The sequence below is a fragment of the Procambarus clarkii genome, unplaced genomic scaffold (genome assembly GCF_040958095.1).
Source record: "Procambarus clarkii isolate CNS0578487 unplaced genomic scaffold, FALCON_Pclarkii_2.0 HiC_scaffold_119, whole genome shotgun sequence".
NCBI lineage: Eukaryota > Metazoa > Arthropoda > Malacostraca > Decapoda > Cambaridae > Procambarus > Procambarus clarkii.
Genome location: NW_027189152.1, coordinates 787,656 through 794,906, shown reverse-complemented (window position 1 = coordinate 794,906; position 7,251 = coordinate 787,656).

Genomic DNA, 7,251 nt, shown 5'->3' with positions numbered 1-7,251 from the left:
GAGACAGACAGAGACAGAGAGGCAGAGACGTAGAGGCAGAGACAGAGAGCCAGAGACAGAGAGGCAGAGACAGAGAGGCATAGACAGAGAGACAGAGACAGTGAAGCATAGTCAGAGAGGCAGAGACAGAGAGGCAGAGACAGACAGAGACAGAGAGGCGGTGACAGAGAGGCAAAGACAGAGAGGCCGAGACTGAGAGGCAGAGACAGAAAGGCAGAGACAGAGAGGCAGAGACAGAGAGGCAGAGACAGAGAGGGAGAGACAGTAAGAGACAGAGAGGCAGAGACAGAGAGGCAGAGACAGAGAGGCAGAGACAGAGAGGCAGAGACAAACAGAGACAGAGAGGCAGAGACAGAGAGGCTGAGACAAAGAGGCAAAGACAGAGAGGCAGAGACACAGAGGCAGAGACAGAGAGGCTGAGACAGAGAGGCAGAGACAGAGAGGCAGAGTCAGAGAGGCCGAGACAGAGAGGCAGAGACAGACAGAGACAGAAAGGCAGAGGCAGAAAGGCTGTGACAGAGAGGCAGAGTCAGAAAGGCAGAGACAGAGTGGCAGAGACAGAGAGGCTGAGACAGAGAGGCAGAGACAGAGAGGCCGAGTCAGAGAGGCCGAGACAAAGAGGCAGAGACAGACAGAGACAGAGAGGCAGAGGCAGGGAGGCTGTGACAGAGAGGCAGAGTCAGAGAGGCAGAGACAGAGAGGCTGAGACAAAGAGACAAAGACAGAGAGGCAGAAAAAGAGAGGCAGAGTCCGAGAGGCAGAGACAGAGAGGCTGAGACAGAGAGGCAGAGACTGAGAGGCAGAGTCAGAGAGGCAGAGACAGAGAGGCAGAGACAGACAGAGACAGAGAGGCAGAGGCAGAGTGGCTGTGACAGAGAGGCAGAGTCAGAGAGGCAGAGACAGAGAGGCAGAGTCAGAGAGGCTGAGACAGAGAGGCAAAGACGGAGAGGCAGACACAGAGAGGCAGAGACAGAGAGGCAGAGTCAGACAGAGACAGAGAGGCAGTGACAGAGAGGCAGAGACGGAGAGGCAGAGTCAGAGAGGCAGAGACAGAGAGGCAGAGACGGAGAGGCAGAGACAGAGAGGCAGAGACAGAGAGGCAGAGACAAAGAGGCAGAGACAGAGAGGCATAGACAGAGAGGCAGAGACGGAGAGGCAGAGTCAGAGAGACAGAGACAGAGAGGCAGAGACAGAGAGCCAGAGACAGAGGCAGAGACAGAGAGCCAGAGACAGAGAGGCAGAGAGAGAGAGGCATAGACAGAGAGACAGAAACAGAGAGGCAGAGACAGAGAGGCAGAGTCAAAGAAGCAGAGACAGAGAGGCAGAGACAGAGAGGCAGAGGCAGAGAGGCAGAGACAGAGAGGCAGAGACAGACAGAGACAGAGAGGCAGAGACGGAGAGGCAGCGTCAGAGAGACAGAGACAGAGAGGCAGAGACAGAGAGCCAGAGACAGAGAGGCAGAGACAGAGAGGCAGAGTCAGAGAGGCAGAGACAGACAGAGACAGAGAGGCTGAGACAGAGAGGCAGAGACAGAGAGGCTGTGACAGAGAGGCAGAGTCAGAGAGGCAGAGACAGACAGAGACAGAGAGGCAGAGACAGAGAGGCAGAGACAGAGAAGCAGAGACAGAGAGGCAGAGACAGACAGAGACAGAGAGGCAGAGACGGAGAGGCAGAGACAGAGAGCCAGAGACAGAGAGGCAGAGACAGAGAGCCAGAGACAGAGAGGCAGAGACAGAGAGGCATAGACAGAGAGACAGAGACAGAGAGGCAGAGACAGAGAGGCAGAGACAGAGAAGCATAATCAGAGAGGCAGAGACAGAGAGGCAGAGACAGACAGAGACAGAGAGGCTGTGACAGAGAGGCAAAGACAGAGAGGCAGAGACTGAGAGGCAGAGACAGAGAGGCAGAGACAGAGAAGCAGAGACAGAGAGGGAGAGACAGAAAGAGACAGAGAGGCAGAGACAGAGAGGCAGAGACAGAGAGGCGTAGACAGAGAGGCAGAGACAGAGAGGCAGAGAGAGAGAGGCAGAGTCATAGAGGCCGAGACAGAGAGGCAGAGACAGAGAGGCAGAAACAGAGAGGCAGAGTCAGAGAGGCTGAGTCAAAGAAGCAGAGACAGAGAGGGAGAGACAGAAAGAGACAGAGAGGCAGAGACAGAGAGGCAGAGACAGAGAGGCATAGACAGAGAGGCAGAGACAGAGAGGCAGAGACAGACAGAGACAGAGAGGCAGAGACAGAGAGGCTGAGACAAAGAGACAAAGACAGAGAGGCAGAAAAAGAGAGGCAGAAAAAGAGAGGCAGAGACAGAGAGGCTGAGTCAGAGAGGCAGAGACAGAGAGGCAGAGACAGACAGAGACAGAGAGGCAGAGGCAGAGTGGCTGTGACAGAGAGGCAGAGTCAGAGAGGCAGAGACAGAGAGGCAGAGTCAGAGAGGCTGAGACAGAGAGGCAAAGACGGAGAGGCAGACACAGAGAGGCAGAGACAGAGAGGCAGAGTCAGACAGAGACAGAGAGGCAGTGACAGAGAGGCAGAGACGGAGAGGCAGAGTCAGAGAGGCAGAGACAGAGAGGCAGAGACAGAGAGGCAGAGACAGAGAGGCAGAGACAGAGAGGCAGAGACAAAGAGGCAGAGACAGAGAGGCAGAGACAGAGAGGCAGAGATAGAGAGGCAGAGAAAGAGAGGCAGAGACAGAGAAGCAGAGACAGAGAGGCAGAGACAGAGAGGCAGAGTCAGAGAGGCAGAGACAAAGAGGCAGAGACAAAGAGGCAGAGACAAAGAGGCAGAGACAGAGAGGCTGAGACAAAGAGGCAGAGACAGGCAGAGACAGAGAGGCAGAGACAGAGAGACAGAGACAGAGAGGTAGCTTCAGAGAGGCAGAGACAGAGAGGCAGACACAGAGAGACAGAGACAGAGAGAGGCCGAGACAGAGAGGCTGAGACAGAGAGGCAGAGACAGAGAGGCAGAGACAGAGAGGCAGAGACAGAGAGGCAGAGACAGAGAGGTAGAGACAGAGAGGCAGAGACAGAGAGAGAGAGAGATGCAGAGACAGAGAGACAGAGACAGGGAGGCAGCTTCAGTGAGGCAGTGACAGAGTGGCCAAGACAGAGAGGCTGAGACAGAGAGGCAGAGACAGAGAGGGAGAGACAGAGAGGCAGAGACAGAGAGGCAGAGACAGAGAGGCAGACACAGATAGACAGAGACAGAGAGAGGCAGAGACAGAGAGGCTGAGACAGAGAGGCAGAGACAGAGTGGCAGAGACAGAGAGGTAGAGACAGAGAGGCAGAGACAGAGAGAGAGAGAGAGGCAGAGACAGAGAGACAGAGACAGGGAGGCAGCTTCAGAGAGGCAGAGTCAGAGAGGCAGAGTCAGAGAGGCAGAGTCAGCGAGGCAGAGACAGAGAGGAAGAGACAGACAGAGACAGAGAGGCAGAAACAGAGAGGCTGTGACAGAGAGGCAGAAACAGAGAGGCAAAGACAGAGAGGCAGAGACAGAGAGGCAGACACAGAGAGACAGAGACAGAGAGAGAGGCAGAGACAGAGAGGCTGAGACAGAGAGACAGAGACAGAGAGGCCGAGACAGAGAGGCTGTGACAGGGAGGCAGGGTCAGAGAGGCAGAGACAGAGAGGCTGACACAGAGAGGCAAAGACAGAGAGGCAGAGACAGAGAGGCAGAGTCAGACAGAGACAGAGAGGCAGAGACAGAGAGGCTGACACAGAGAGGCAGAGTCAGACAGAGACAGAGAGGCAGAGACAGAGAGGCAGAGAGAGAGAGGCAGAGTCATAGAGGCCGAGACAGAGAGGCAGAGACAGAGAGGCAGAAACAGAGAGGCAGAGACAGAGAGGCAGAGTCAGAGAAGCAGAGTCAGACAGAGACAGAGAGGCAGAGACAGAGAGGCAGAGAGAGAGAGGCAGAGTCATAGAGGCCGAGACAGAGAGGCAGAGACAGAGAGGCAGAAACAGAGAGGCAGAGACAGAGAGGCAGAGTCAGAGAAGCAGAGACAGAGAGGCAGAGACAAAGAGGCAGAGACAGAGAGGCAGAGACAGAGAGGCAGAGACAGACAGAGACAGAGAGGGAGAGACGTAGAGGCAGAGACAGAGAGCCAGAGACAGAGAGGCAGAGACAGAGAGGCATAGACAGAGAGACAGAGACAGTGAAGCATAGTCAGAGAGGCAGAGACAGAGAGGCAGAGACAGACAGAGACAGAGAGGCGGTGACAGAGAGGCAAAGACAGAGAGGCCGAGACTGAGAGGCAGAGACAGAAAGGCAGAGACAGAGAGGCAGAGACAGAGAGGCAGAGACAGAGAGGGAGAGACAGTAAGAGACAGAGAGGCAGAGACAGAGAGGCAGAGACAGAGAGGCAGAGACAGAGAGGCAGAGACAAACAGAGACAGAGAGGCAGAGACAGAGAGGCTGAGACAAAGAGGCAAAGACAGAGAGGCAGAGACACAGAGGCAGAGACAGAGAGGCTGAGACAGAGAGGCAGAGACAGAGAGGCAGAGTCAGAGAGGCCGAGACAGAGAGGCAGAGACAGACAGAGACAGAAAGGCAGAGGCAGAAAGGCTGTGACAGAGAGGCAGAGTCAGAAAGGCAGAGACAGAGTGGCAGAGACAGAGAGGCTGAGACAGAGAGGCAGAGACAGAGAGGCCGAGTCAGAGAGGCCGAGACAAAGAGGCAGAGACAGACAGAGACAGAGAGGCAGAGGCAGGGAGGCTGTGACAGAGAGGCAGAGTCAGAGAGGCAGAGACAGAGAGGCTGAGACAGAGAGGCAGAGACTGAGAGGCAGAGTCAGAGAGGCAGAGACAGAGAGGCAGAGACAGACAGAGACAGAGAGGCAGAGGCAGAGAGGCTGTGACAGAGAGGCAGAGTCAGAGAGGCAGAGACAGAGAGGCAGAGTCAGAGAGGCTGAGACAGAGAGGCAAAGACAGAGAGGCAGACACAGAGAGGCAGAGACAGATAGGCAGAGTCAGACAGAGACAGAGAGGCAGAGACAGAGAGGCAGAGACGGAGAGGCAGAGTCAGAGAGGCAGAGACAGAGAGGCAGAGACAGAGAGGCAGAGACAGAGAGGCAGAGACAGAGAGGCAATGACAAAGAGGCAGAGACAGAGAGGTAGAGACAGAGAGGTAGAGACATAGGCAGAGACAGAGAGGCTGAGACAGAGTCAGAGACAGAGTAGCGGAGACTGAGAGGCAGAGACAGAGAGGGAGAGACAGACAGAGACAGAGAGGCAGAGATAGGGTGGCAAAGACAGAGACGCAGAGACAGAGAGACTGAGACAAAGAGCCAGAGACAGAGAGGCAGAGACAGTGAGGCAGAGACAGAGAGGCAGAGACAGGCAGAGACAGAGAGGCAGAGACAGAGAGACAGAGACAGAGAGGTAGCTTCAGAGAGGCAGAGACAGAGAGGCAGACACAGAGAGACAGAGACAGAGAGAGTCAGAGACAGAGAGGCTGAGACAGAGAGGCAGAGACAGAGAGGCAGAGACAGAGAGGCAGAAACAGAGAGGCAAAGACAGAGAGGCAAAGACAGAGAGGCAGACACAGTGAGACAGAGACAGAGAGAGAGGCAGAGACAGAGAGGCGGAGACAGAGAGGAAGAGACAGAGAGGCAGAGACAGAGAGGTAGAGACAGAGAGGCAGAGACAGAGAGAGAGAGAGAGGCAGAGACAGAGAGACAGAGACAGGGAGGCAGCTTCAGAGAGGCAGTGACAGAGAGGACAAGACAGAGAGGCTGAGACAGAGAGGCAGAGACAGAGAGGGAGAGACAGAGAGGGAGAGACAGAGAGGCAGAGACAGAGAGGCAGACACAGAGAGACAGAGACAGAGAGAGAGGCAGAGACAGAGAGGCTGAGACAGAGAGGCAGAGACAGAGAGGCAGAGACAGAGAGGCAGAGACAGAGAGGTAGAGACAGAGAGGCAGAGACAGAGAGAGAAAGAGAGAAGCAGAGACAGAGAGACAGTGACAGGGAGGCAGCTTCAGAGAGGCAGAGTCAGCGAGGCAGAGACAGAGAGGCAGAAACAGAGAGGCTGTGACAGAGAGGCCGAGACAGAGCGGCAGAGACAGAGAGGCTGAAACAGAGAAGCAGAGACAGAGACGCAGAGACAGAGAGGCAGAGACAGAGAGGCAGAAACAGAGAGGCAAAGACAGAGAGGCAGTGACAGAGAGACAGAGACAGAGAGGCAGAGCCAGAGAGGTAGAGTCAGAGAGGCAGAGACAGAGAAGCAGAGTCAGACAGAGACAGAGAGGCAGAGACAGAGAGGCAGAGACAGAGAGGCAGAGACTGAGAGAGAGGCAGAGACAGAGAGGCAGAGACGGAGAGGCAGAGTCAGAGAGGCAGAGACAGAGAGGCAGAGACAGACAGAGACAGAGAGGCAGAGGCAGTGAGACTGTGAGCAAGAGGCAGAGTCAGAGAGGCTGAGACAGAGAGGCAGAGACAGAGAGACAGAGACAGGGAGGCAGCTTCAGAGAGGCAGTGACAGAGAGGACAAGACAGAGAGGCTGAGAGAGAGAGGCAGAGTCAGAGAGGCTGAGACAGAGAGGCAGAGACAGAGAGGCAGAGACAGAGAGGCAGAGACAGATAGGCAGAGACAGACAGAGACAGAGAGGCAGAGGCAGTGAGGCTGTGACAGAGAGGCAGAGACAGAGAGGCAGAGACAGAGAGGCAGAGACAGAGAGGCAGAGACAGAGAGGCAGAGACAGAGAGGCAGAGGCAGAGAGGCAGAGACAGACAGGCAGAGACAGACAGAGACAGAGAGGCAGAGGCAGTGAGGCTGTGACAGAGAGGCAGAGACAGAGAGGCAGAGGCGGAGAGGCAGAGTCAGAGAGGCAGAGACAGAGAGGCAGAGACAGAGAGGCAGAGACAGAGAGGCAGAGACAGAGAGGCAGAGACAAAGAGGCAGAGACAGAGAGGCAGAGACAGAGAGGCAAAGACAGAGAGGTAGAGACAGAGAGGTAGAGACAGAGAGGTAGAGACATAGGCAGAGACAGAGAAGCAGAGACAGAGAGGCAGAGACAGAGAGGCAGAGACAGAGAGGCAGAAACAGAGAGGCAGAGAAAGAGAGGCAGAGACAGAGAAGCAGAGACAGAGAGGCAGAGAAAGAGAGGCAGAGACAGAGAAGCAGAGACAGAGAGGCAGAGAAAGAGAGGCAGAGACAGAGAAGCAGAGACAGAGAAGCAGAGACAGAGAGGCAGAGTCAGAGAGGCAGAGACAAAGAGGAAGAGAAAAAGAGGCTGAGACAGAGTCAGAGACAGAG